Source organism: Mchenga conophoros, linkage group LG6, assembly GCF_057382185.1.
Source record: "Mchenga conophoros isolate Kocher_MC1m ecotype Shallow Benthic linkage group LG6, M_conophoros_male_GT1.1, whole genome shotgun sequence".
Classification (NCBI taxonomy): domain Eukaryota; kingdom Metazoa; phylum Chordata; class Actinopteri; order Cichliformes; family Cichlidae; genus Mchenga; species Mchenga conophoros.
Window position 1 is genome coordinate 7,126,443 of NC_140531.1, and position 12,292 is coordinate 7,138,734.

The following is a 12,292-nucleotide window of genomic DNA, read 5'->3' on the forward strand; positions in this document are numbered from 1 at the left end:
CTTGAGCTAGCGGTGCATGTTTACTACAGTGAATAAGGTGATTGAGTGCACAGCGTCCACACTCTGCAGGGGGTAAAGACATTACTTCAATATTGTTTTATATTGATATATATTAGCCTTCTGTTGACCATCACCTCAGGTTCACCATTACAGTTTCAGATTACAGATGCACACTGTCTAAACACATTCAAAAACTCATGTCTCAGAAATAAGCACAGCTGTTCATGTTTGTCATTAGAGTTTTATTTGTAAGAAAATTATGAACTTCATATTGTGCATTAAATAAAAGAACATTTCACAACTCTGAGTCAACAGAAACAGGTAACAGAAATGTCTCTAATGTGTACAGTGTAGTGTAAGCATTAAAAGATCATAAAGGAAAAACTAACATTTATGTGAAACTAATTGTAATAAAAAATGAGCAGGTGCTTTATAGATTCAAAAGAAAGAATCTGAAAACAACACTTTTTTGGTCTAAGTGATCAAAGTAGAAAACAGAACTGATGTTCAAGAACAAACCGTAGCTGCACTAATATTACACATCTCGATCGTTGTACTGAACAGACATGTTGCTTTTAAAACCACATGCAGTGTGTGACCATGACTGTTCACTGAGACCATGAACGCCACTTCGCTGAAGCATTCTTCTTCTTCTTCTTGCCATTAAATTGGAAGCAGAAGCAGCACGAGCTGATTTGATCTACTGAAAGAAAAAAGCAGAACATCTGAGTTGAAACCAGTCAGCTGAAATCATTAAGACAGGAACAAATTCAATGCAGTGTCTCAAGTGGCTTAGCCTGTTACAACTGTTGATACAAGCTTAATACGGTTAACACACAGTGTCAGGGAGCTCCAGTGTGGGAACTAGTGTGGCTTTAGGTTTGTAGTCATTTAACTTTCATCCATTCATTCATTTAATTCAGGAGGAAGAAATGCCAGGTTGGTGCAGGCTGGTTACATGCATTTGGTCCCATGCTGTCTTTAATTAAATGACTTGGTTCATTTTATGGCTGGGCTGTATGTGGGGTTATATCATGTTATTTGGGCAGGAGTACCTGTCCCCTGTTAGACTTAGAAAGTTTCTCCATAAGTAGAGTTTCTAACTCTTCTAGCACATCTGTGGCTGACAGCTTTTTGGTGGCTCTTTTTACCCCACACTGGTTGTGAGTGTGTAAATAGCCCCACTAGTTATTTTGGGTTGCAGTTAACTAGGGAGGAAGGGCTGGGTATGCCATGATTAGGTGAATAACAATTATATGTGATACATAAATTTCACAATGCATGCATATATCTCTATCAATTAAACCTGGCCTGAGGGCTGCCATTTTTTACATTCAGTTATTTCTCTTAGAAATGTTGGAACTAAATAATGAATGTGTTACAGTTAAAGTGAAACACTGGTCAGTGTAAATGGCTCATTGGGACACAGAAACCTTTAAATTAAACCTGATATCTAGTGTTAAACAATATCAAAGCTGTAAAAGATGTTTACATTCAGAATTTATAAAACTATGATTGTAAATAAATTCAAACAAGTGAGCTTTTCTCTTTGTGCTGAATATCAACACTGTGGTTTCTTAGACTGTAAGCTTTACTTTAGTGCAACCAGTTGCAGAAGCTGCCACTCCAAATGTCTTTTGATAACAAGAAAAAAATACCTTTTCAGTACACGGCCTGAAGTTCTTCTCCGAAATCTTCTGCAATCGGCTTTGTCTGCTGGTTTGAAGACAATAAACCATAAAAAAGATGATTTAGTCACTTTGTCTGTGTCATGCAGCTCGAATGTGTCGTGTAACGATGTTGAATAGCCGTCGTTATCCCTCTGCTGCGTCAGTAGGATTGTACTGTACAGCATCTCATTGATATGTGAGGAATGCTAATGTAACATGATAACAGACTTACATCATTAAAATATAAAGTGCAGGAGATATTTAGATATTTTTTATATTTATATTACATTTTATAGCTGACGGATTTTACTAAATAGATAGAATTTACTAAATAGCTGGATGAACATGAAAAATATGTCTATAATAACAAATGACCATGAGAGCCAGTAGAATTAATTCAGCTGGACACTCAAAAGACGTCCTTAAATGCTCGTTAAGTGGCAGAACAGATGAACAAACAGTTAATCGCTTACTTGAGATGAAATCTGCTCAGCTACTTTGAAAACAGCTTCTAACTGGTTCCTCCTTTAACAGGATGACTGCTCAGGGGTAAGGCCATCATGCAATCCAGCAACCTTTATGGTTCTGCTTTGATTCACCAGGAACTATTAGGGAAACCTTCCAGCGCCTCCTGTGAAAGACACAGGCATAAACACACAAACATTTATTAACATGTTCCACAGTGTTCCAGTTTGATTTTCTTATCCTGTGGACAACAACGTACATGGATGCAGGTTTATTGTTAACTTTTGTAAGGTTTATTTAATGAACATATCCAGCTGCAGCTCCACTGTGATCCTGAACTGGAGAAGCACTTAAGAAAATGTGTCAATAAATGGACAAACATCAACTTACTATATTTATCCAAACAGACGGGACCAATAATGCTTCGCTGAGTTAGAGACTTTAACAGACTCTTCTATGTAAGAATGTCTCGTGCTGATATACCTGCAAACTTGACAACAAAGGTTTTTCAGACTACATGTAGCTGTCCTCTATGTCAGCTAACACATTTACATTTATGTCACACTTAGTTCTGCTTTCCCATTTTATAATTATTACTTACATTTTGATTAGATACCTTGAGTTTGTAAATGATCAGATTACATAATTGGAATACAATGTATCCAATTCAGGGTTGCGGGAGGATGAAGCCTATCCCAGCTGATACAGGACAAAGACAGGCTGCCAGTTTATTGCAGGGCTAATACAATATGTGTAACAGAAAATCCACTTAAATGTTTGATATTTCTTATAATAATCATAATTATGACTATTATTTAAAGGTTTCTTCATAAATACATTTTGATTTTTTATAACCCCTAAAATATAAACCTGAGCTGTTTCAGATTCTGACCTCTGACCTCAGTGACCTGGCTGTGTCCTCACTGCAGCTCCCTCTTGGAAGTACGTCTGCTTCTTGTCTTCCCCCAGTGTTGACCGCCTGATATCAAGATATCACGTACTGTAACTGAGGAACAAAAAAGGACAAACACTTGCCTTCATTTAAAAGTACATTCATACAGAGATAATCTATGGAAACACACTAGTTCACAGTTTGGGAGGAACCAGTTCCTGTGAAACATTTCTGTATATGAACATCATGTGGAGAATGAATGAAATGAGTTCTTCAGGTGACTCAGCAGTCCCACACTGACAAATGAAATCTAGTTAAACTATTAAGCATATTTGCTCTTCTGAAATCTGTGTTAAACAACAACAAACATAAATTAGTAACAAAAACTACAGCTGAGTATAGGCTTTACAAACCACCAGCAGCCATAATGCTAAATTTTAATCTTCAAATGTTTCTGAGCTGTCTTCAACCTGCTTTTAGCACATTAAAGTCTCAATAAATAAAGTCAATGCAGACTCAATCCTAAATGTTCAGCACACAGAGACACAGAGGTACTGTTTAAAGTTTAGTGTTAACTTGAGTCACTGATCATTCACAGTATTACAGAGTCTGGCAGTCTTTGCATGATGTCCACGTCACTGTAAGTTTCTAGCTGACTCTCAGGTGTGCCAGCAGGAAAGAGTAATAATAACCTGCATCCTGAGGTTTGTCATGCAGGATTAAAGGAGCCAAGCTTTGTTCACACAGCTAGGATTGTATTTTACACTGACCGTGGGTCAGTATCAACTTCAAGAAGACAGCTGTAACTGTTGATAGAAGAATCACACACACATATTTATGGCTTTGCCTTATAGAATTCAGCATCTCAGTGCTCAGGAAATAGGTTTTGCAGCTGTTTGAGCTAAGATTTTCAAGTTATTCACAAATTAAAACCTATACTTTGTGTCGGGCAAGAACTAAATTCAAATGCATGTAACAGTGAGAAACGCACTGTCTTGGCGAAGTAAAGCGTTTCTCATCAACTTCATAGAGCTTGCTGTAACTTTTGATAGAAGACTCAGACAAACATATTCATGGCTTTATCTTATAGACTTCAATATCCCCCCAATGTGTGTGTGAGTCTTCTCTCAAAATTTACAGCTGTCTTTATGAAGTTTATGGAAAAACGCTTTATTTCACCACGTTAGTGCGTTTCTCGCTATTACATGCATTTGAATGGAGTTCTCGACCGACACAAAGTATAGGTTTTCAATTTGTGAATAACTTGAAAATCTTAGCTCAAACAGCTGCAAAACCTATTTCCTCAGCACGGAGATGCTGAATTCTATAAGGCAAAGCCATAAATATGTGTGTGTGTGAGTCCTCTATCAAAAGTTACAGCTGTCTTCATGAAGTTGATACTGACCCAGGGTCAGTGTAAAATACAAGTTATTCACATAATGAAAACTTATACTTTGTTTCGTGCAAGAACTCCATTCAAATGCATGTAATAGTCAGAAACGCACTGTCTCGGCGAAATGAAGCCTTTTTGTACAACTTCATGAAGTTAGCTGTAACTTTTGATAAAAGGCTCAAAGCAGAGGGATAACGACGGCTATTCAACATCGTTACACGACACATTCGAGCTGCATGACACAGACAAAGTGACTAAATCATCTTTTTTGTGGTTTATTGTCTTCAAACCAGCAGACAAAGCCGATTGCAGAAGATGTCGGAGAAGAACTTCAGGCCGTGTACTGAAAAGGTATTTTTTTCTTGTTATCAAAAGACATTTGGAGTGGCAGCTTCTGCAACTGGTTGCACTAAAGTAAAGCTTACAGTCTAAGAAACCACAGTGTTGATATTCAGCACAAAGAGAAAAGCTCACTTGTTTGAATTTATTTACAATCATAGTTTTATAAATTCTGAATGTAAACATCTTTTACAGCTTTGATATTGTTTGACACTAGATATCAGGTTTAATTTAAAGGTTTCTGTGTCCCAATGAGCCATTTACACTGACCAGTGTTTCACTTTAACTGTAACACATTCATTATTTAGTTCCAACATTTCTAAGAGAAATAACTGAATGTAAAAAATGGCAGCCCTCAGGCCAGGTTTAATTGATAGAGATATATGCATGCATTGTGAAATTTATGTATCACATATAATTGTTATTCACCTAATCATGGCATACCCAGCCCTTCCTCCCTAGTTAACTGCAACCCAAAATAACTAGTGGGGCTATTTACACACTCACAACCAGTGTGGGGTAAAAAGAGCCACCAAAAAGCTGTCAGCCACAGATGTGCTAGAAGAGTTAGAAACTCTACTTATGGAGAAACTTTCTAAGTCTAACAGGGGACAGGTACTCCTGCCCAAATAACATGATATAACCCCACATACAGCCCAGCCATAAAATGAACCAAGTCATTTAATTAAAGACAGCATGGGACCAAATGCATGTAACCAGCCTGCACCAACCTGGCATTTCTTCCTCCTGAATTAAATGAATGAATGGATGAAAGTTAAATGACTACAAACCTAAAGCCACTAGTTCCCACACTGGAGCTCCCTGACACTGTGTGTTAACCGTATTTAGCTTGTATCAACAGTTGTAACAGGCTAAGCCACTTGAGACACTGCATTGAATTTGTTCCTGTCTTAATGATTTCAGCTGACTGGTTTCAACTCAGATGTTCTGCTTTTTCCTTTCAGTAGATCAAATCAACTCGTGCTGCTTCTGCTTCCAATTTAATGGCAAGAAGAAGAAGAAGAATGCTTCAGCGAAGTGGCGTTCATGGTCTCAGTGAACAGTCATGGTCACACACTGCATGTGGTTTTAAAAGCAACATGTCTGTTCAGTACAACGATCGAGATGTGTAATATTAGTGCAGCTACGGTTTGTTCTTGAACATCAGTTCTGTTTTCTACTTTGATCACTTAGACCAAAAAAGTGTTGTTTTCAGATTCTTTCTTTTAAATCTATAAAGCACCTGCTCATTTTTTATTACAATTAGTTTCACATAAATGTTAGTTTTTCCTTTATAATCTTTTAATGCTTACACTACACTGTACACATTAGAGACATTTCTGTTACCTGTTTCTGTTGACTCAGAGTTGTGAAATGTTCTTTTATTTAATGCACAATATGAAGTTCATAATTTTCTTACAAATAAAACTCTAATGACAAACATGAACAGCTGTGCTTATTTCTGAGACATGAGTTTTTGAATGTGTTTAGACAGTGTGCATCTGTAATCTGAAACTGTAATGGTGAACCTGAGGTGATGGTCAACAGAAGGCTAATATATATCAATATAAAACAATATTGAAGTAATGTCTTTACCCCCTGCAGCGTGTGGACGCTGTGCACTCAATCACCTTATTCACTGTAGTAAACATGCACCGCTAGCTCAAGTGACTGACTGTCTCCATGGTTACATCGTATATTATTAGCTATGCAAACAGCTTCCATAGATACCGCCATAGCTCTCTGCAGCTGTAACACTTTCACACTTTGCAAATCATTTCACGATTTTGATAGTTATGAAGACAGAATATGTTTTTAAGGTCATGCTAGGCGGTTGCTATGGTGGTTGCTGTGGACTTGGCTGGACCGCGTCCGATTCCTGTTATTAGCTGTCCGCCGTAGGAAGGCTGCGTTCCATTTACAAGTAGTGACAGTCTGCCGCAACTCGAACTCAAACCCCGCTTTGTTCTTTAATTATAGGCCTTTTATAGCCGTTCATGACACACACACACACATATAAAGCACTTTGCCTCACCATGAGAATGGAACTTTACCTAAGCTAACCTTTAAAATATCTGATATAGGATAGAAAAAATGAAGCAACCAGAGATTTAATGATGAAGACTCTGGGTTCTGTAGTGACCTGAATGACTCTTTGCATACAATTTATTGAAGAGGACTTTAGAATGCACTTTACATTTAGACTGTTGCTGTTTAATTTTTTACATTGTTGCGGTGTTATGTCATGAATAAAGTTCACCTGCTGGGGGTTTGATGGATCAGATCATCATAATCAATGGGTCCTGAGGTGGGCGGGACTGTCTCTGGTGATGTCACCATGAAGGAACAGCATCTGGCACGTGTTGCTGAAACATCCCAGTACACTGGTGTAGTTTCCTCTCCAGCTGTTTGACATTTGACACTTCAACATTAAGGGGAAGAAGAAGAAACAGTGTTAGGTCAGGTGACCACATGGTTTCTAAAGTAACTGACAGGAAGTAACCAGGCCGTTAGAAATGGATGGCATGTGTTTAGAGTTACTGGAGTTGGGTAACTCTACTTACCAAAAGCAGAAGCACACAGATGAAGGATCAGATGCTGAATGTTGCAGGAACATGCTCGTGCGGTGGTCATTCAGTGCTGCTCCGGCAGGTTAGACAGTCCAAGACTGATATACTGCCCATCTGAGAGTTTGAAAACACACATGCAAAGATTTATTTTGTATTACAGTCAAAGTTGGATGTTCATTTTTGTCCTTTAAAAATGTTTGTGTATTTGAAAGCGCTAACATTTAAGGATGACTTGGATCGTCTCCTTTAAAGGGGAGACAAGTGTATCCACTGATCCACGTCACTTTACCTGGATGATGACTCCTCTCCCCCTCACTCAGAAACGCTCCTAATATAACCAAGCAAATAAATAATATTGAAGATTTACTTACATCATTACAAAAACAGGAAAAACATCTCCCTTTGATTCTATTTCTCCATTCCTGCTGAACATCAGGCAACAAATATCTCAATAAATCACAGTAAAATGTAAAGCACATGTTTTCTCTGCTTTGTCTAACCTCTGCAGAGCCTCTGTCAAGAAAAACATATCTGTAAGCATAAAACAAATATACATTTCATAACACGTCACTGGACAAACCTCGGTCAGTTGATTTCCTCTGTGCAGTGCAGACGAACATCAGTCAGCAAGTCAAGGTGGTGAGATGGACTGGTGTCCTTTGTGACTCTGCTGGTTCTTCTGAGGAAATACCACTGTCTCTCCACACCGTCACTATCTGTGAGCACAAACTGCTGCTCTGCTCTGCCAGCATGTAGGAAATCACATATCACACACACAGGGGTGAAGAAACATTAGAACTCAACTTTGGATACTTTAGATCTAAACAGATCAAAGTAGCTCTTAGCTTCAACAATCAGTGAACAGACAAACAATGATACCATACTGATTCTGTATGAATACAATATGGTATTTTCAATACAGGTGTCAAATTAATTTACTAAAACTAATACAGATATATGTATTTTTTTTTGATAAATTCGTTTGCTAAATTATAAGAATATATATTTTTTCATTTAACAATTGCAACTGAAAGAAATTAAATATTGAACAAAAATATATTGTCACATTCTGAGCATGCTCAGCATGCTGACAGACTTGAAGTTGCTACAGATTTTAAGAAGTGATAATTATAGGGAAAAAACTTCTCTTTTTCATCCGTTTAATCAAACATTTGATGCCTTAGATGTCTCAGTCCTATAGCATTCTGCAACTACAACTAAGCTGAAGCTTGGATTTGGCTGCAGGTGCCCTGTACATCCTTCTCAACATGTGGGTACCATTTAATCACACTTCTTCCTGAGCTTTGCTTCGTCACAAGACCAAAGGTGGCATCCCGTGTCACGGTCATATCATCATCCAGAAGAAACATTTGAAGAAACATCATGGAGAAGAAACATTTACGCGCCTCCCGGTTTTGTTTTCTGATCCTGCAAAAAGACTGAGGACAACAAAGCCCAGAGAACACGAGATACACAACATCCAACATTCAGACTCAACAGCCTCCATAAATGAAGAGCACCAGGTTGGTTCAGTTATAGTAGATGTCATGGAATTTTTTTAATAAAGTCTGCAACACAGAAAGAGCTGTGATCATGCTATTTATTACTGTGCACAGGAGAGCAAACACACATCAAACATCACAGTTCAGTCATGTCAGCTCTGCCACTTCACGTGTCTCGCTATGAAACCTAACGGATCAATGGTTATGCTGTTTTGTGCCCTTGACGTTATCAGCACCTGTAAAGGGAGTTGTTTTCTCAAACTGCTGAAGTAAGTTCATCTAGTTTTAGAAACTTTCATTGAACAGTCTATAACAGTGTCACAACTAAGCATATGCATAAGCACTTAAATGCTTTAAATGAGAATAACATAAAATTTCTATTACAGGAGCTAGAGCCTGTCCCAGTAGTCATAGGTAGAGCACACCTGGACAGGTCACCAGTCTGTCAGAGGACTAACACAGATGCAGCCTGACTCAATCCTAAATGTTCAGCACACAGAGACACAGAGGTACCGTTTAAAGTTTAGTGTTAACTTGAGTCACTGATCATTTGCAGTATTACAGAGTCTGGCAGTCTTTGCATGATGTCCACGTCACTGTAAGTTTCTAGCTGACTCTCAGGTGTGACAGGTGTGCCAGCAGGAAAGAGTAATAATAGCCTGCATCCTGAGGTTTTTCATGCAGGATTAAAGGAGCCAGGCTTTGTTCACACAGCTAGGATTGTATTTTACACTGACCCTGGGTCAGTATAAGTATCATACAGTTTAAACGAAGCACTGAAACTTGCACATATTTATTACAGATGCACTGAAGCTAATCGAGATATTTGCTGTCAGTCTGTGGCTGCGATTAAACACTTTACTGGAAACTTTATTAACTAGTAACTTCGTCAGTCATGACAGAAGCTAATATTTCTGTGCTAACATCGTTTAAACAGTAACAGCTTTACTCCAATATAAGCTAACGTTTACACCGTAACTTTAAGCTAGCACCATAAAGACAGTAAAACACGTAATAACATCTACAAATGCATCTTAAAGCTGTTATATTAGCACTCTGTGTATTACTAACATAACCACATTAACATTATTGACACTCGCTGGTCTGACTTAATAGTCATTCTATAAATGCTGTCCGTTTAAACGGTCTTACCTGTACACACTGCTGTATCCACCGGATTGCAGCCAGAGTGGATTCTGGAGTCTTCCCACGCTCCTGTTAGTGATCCTCCATCTGGATGGATGATAACAACCTTCTGAACAATCTAGCAGGAGATGGTCCATATCTAGGGGATATGGACTGATAACAGCCGAAGCGGGTGAATAAAGTCACCCAGTCGCTAGCTGTGCGATTACCCAGCATACACCAGCACAATATTAGGCACAGCACCACCATAGACATTTTCAGTGGTTTTGAATGCAGGACATGGTTATCTTACCTTGTAAAATGCATGACAATAAAACAGCTAACCACCATAAAATGGTATTGTGTATGTATGTATGTGCATGTGTGTGTGTGTGTGTGTGTGAGAGAGAGAGAGAGAGAGAGAGAGAGAGAGAAAGAGAGAGGGGGGGGGGAGAGATCAAAGGCGTGCGCTTATGTTTTTTCTTGATCAAGAGTGTGCCTCCTCTCTCTTATTGGATGTATGGTATAGCATGTTTATTCAGGTGCACCTTTGAAGTCTATGAAAATACTTTGCAGCCTGGTCTGAGTGGTCATTTCTGCACAGACACAATGAAGCGTGCACTCAGTTTAGAGGAGGCTGTTGCTGCAGTTTTGCACTCTCCACAAGCAGTGGAGATACTTCTGACAGCGAAGAAGAATTTTTGCCAGGCACCAAGGAGCTTTGCAGCTCATGTGCGGAGGAGGAGAAGGAGAAGGAGGAAGAAGAGCAGGAGGAAGAGACAAGACTGGAGGATGGCCAGTAGAGATCTAAAAATGGAGAAATCATGTGGCAACCCACACACGAAGAGGTCCTGCTATTTTTTCCTCCCCCCATTTTAACCCCAGGACCAACCCATTATGCAATTCGTATAGGATCAGCAGCCCTGTGAGCACTTTCCATCTTTTTTTTGCAGAGGACATTATGCAGCTAATCCTGCATTTCACCAACCTGCAGGGGCAACAGGTCAGTAAAAGACTGGAAGGACATAGATGAGGCTTACATGGGGCTTGTGATGCTGGCTGGCCTGTACAGGTCTCAACATGAAACGACAACAAGCCTGTGAAATGGGGAGACAGGGCTCTTCTGTTTCATGCTACCATGTCAAAAAAAAAAAAAAGATTTGAGCAAATTAATCGGGCAGTAAGATTCGATGATCGTCTCTCCCGTCCAGGTCGCTACGGGGGGGGGGGCAAGGCTGTGGTTTCCTACATTCCCAAGCAAAGAAAAAAGGTTGTCTTATTGAGCACCAGGCACCGTGAGCTACAAGTCCAGGACTCTGGGAAGAGAAAGCCCCACATCATCCTGGATTATAACAAATGCAAAGGGACTGTGGATCATTTGGACCAGGTAAGCACAATTATAAGTAATTTATTTGCCAAATTGTTTACCGTTTCTCATTGTTATAACTGATAAAGTCAGATAATGTGATTATAATAGTTTTGATATGAGATGATAGTTTTAGACTATGATAGTTTTGATAGTTACAGTAAGGAGGGGGGGGGGGGGGGGTCCAGTTTGACGCCCACAGGCAGGAAGAATCTCTTGCTTATGGCTGTATAAATCTGTTCATGTCACCTGATCATTTCTTTTTGTTTTGCAGGTTTGTGGCAACTACTCCTGCCATAGAAGGACACATAGGTGGCCCATGTGTCTGTTCTACCACATGATCGAGGTAAGCTGCTATAATGCTTTCATTCAAGACAGCTGTAACTTTTGATAGAAGACGCATATAAACATATTTATGGCTTTATCTTATAAAGTTCGATATCCCCGTGTTGAGCAAACAGGTTTTGCAGCTGTTTGATCTAAGATTTTCAAGTTATTCACAAAATGAATACCTATACTTTGTTTCGTGCGACAACTCCATTCAAATGCATGTAATAGTCAGAAACGCACTGTCTTGGCGAAATAAAGCGTTTACAACTTCATGAAGACAGCTCTAACTTTTGATAGGAGACTCAGATATGCGTATTTATGGCTTTATCTTATCGAATTCAATATCCCCGTGTTGAGCAAACAGTTTTAAAGCTATGTGAGCTAAGATTTTCAAGTTATTCACAAGATGAAAACCTATACTTTGTTTCGTGCGAGAACTCCATTCAAATGCATGTAATAGTCAGAAACGCACGGTCTCGGCGAAATAAAGTGTTTTTGTACAGCTTCATGAAGTTACCTGTAACTTTTGATAGAAGGCTCAGACACACATCAATATGGCTTTGCCTTATACAATTCAGCATCTCCATGCTGGGGAAACAGGTTTTGCAGCTGTTTGAGCCAAGAGCTTCCAGTTATTGAA

At 39.1% G+C, this 12,292-nt stretch overlaps 1 long non-coding RNA gene across 6 annotated transcripts; it reads right to left on the reverse strand.

The window, feature by feature from the left end:
- Positions 1-247: 247 nt before the first annotated feature.
- Positions 248-10,341, reverse strand: LOC146571998 (uncharacterized). 6 transcript variants are annotated; one of them, XR_014892633.1, is made up of 10 exons: positions 10,270-10,322; positions 8,608-10,064; positions 7,910-8,071; positions 7,619-7,657; positions 7,324-7,443; positions 7,020-7,181; positions 3,028-3,141; positions 2,144-2,301; positions 1,659-1,716; positions 248-703 (listed from the first exon to the last, which is right to left on the reverse strand). It is a non-coding gene; the product is annotated as an uncharacterized LOC146571998 (long non-coding RNA). The 6 variants fall into 6 exon arrangements; XR_014892635.1 differs by having other exon boundaries at positions 250-703; positions 3,035-3,141; positions 8,608-10,341; XR_014892636.1 differs by having other exon boundaries at positions 250-700; positions 8,608-10,341.
- Between the last annotated feature and the right edge of the window lie 1,951 nt (positions 10,342-12,292).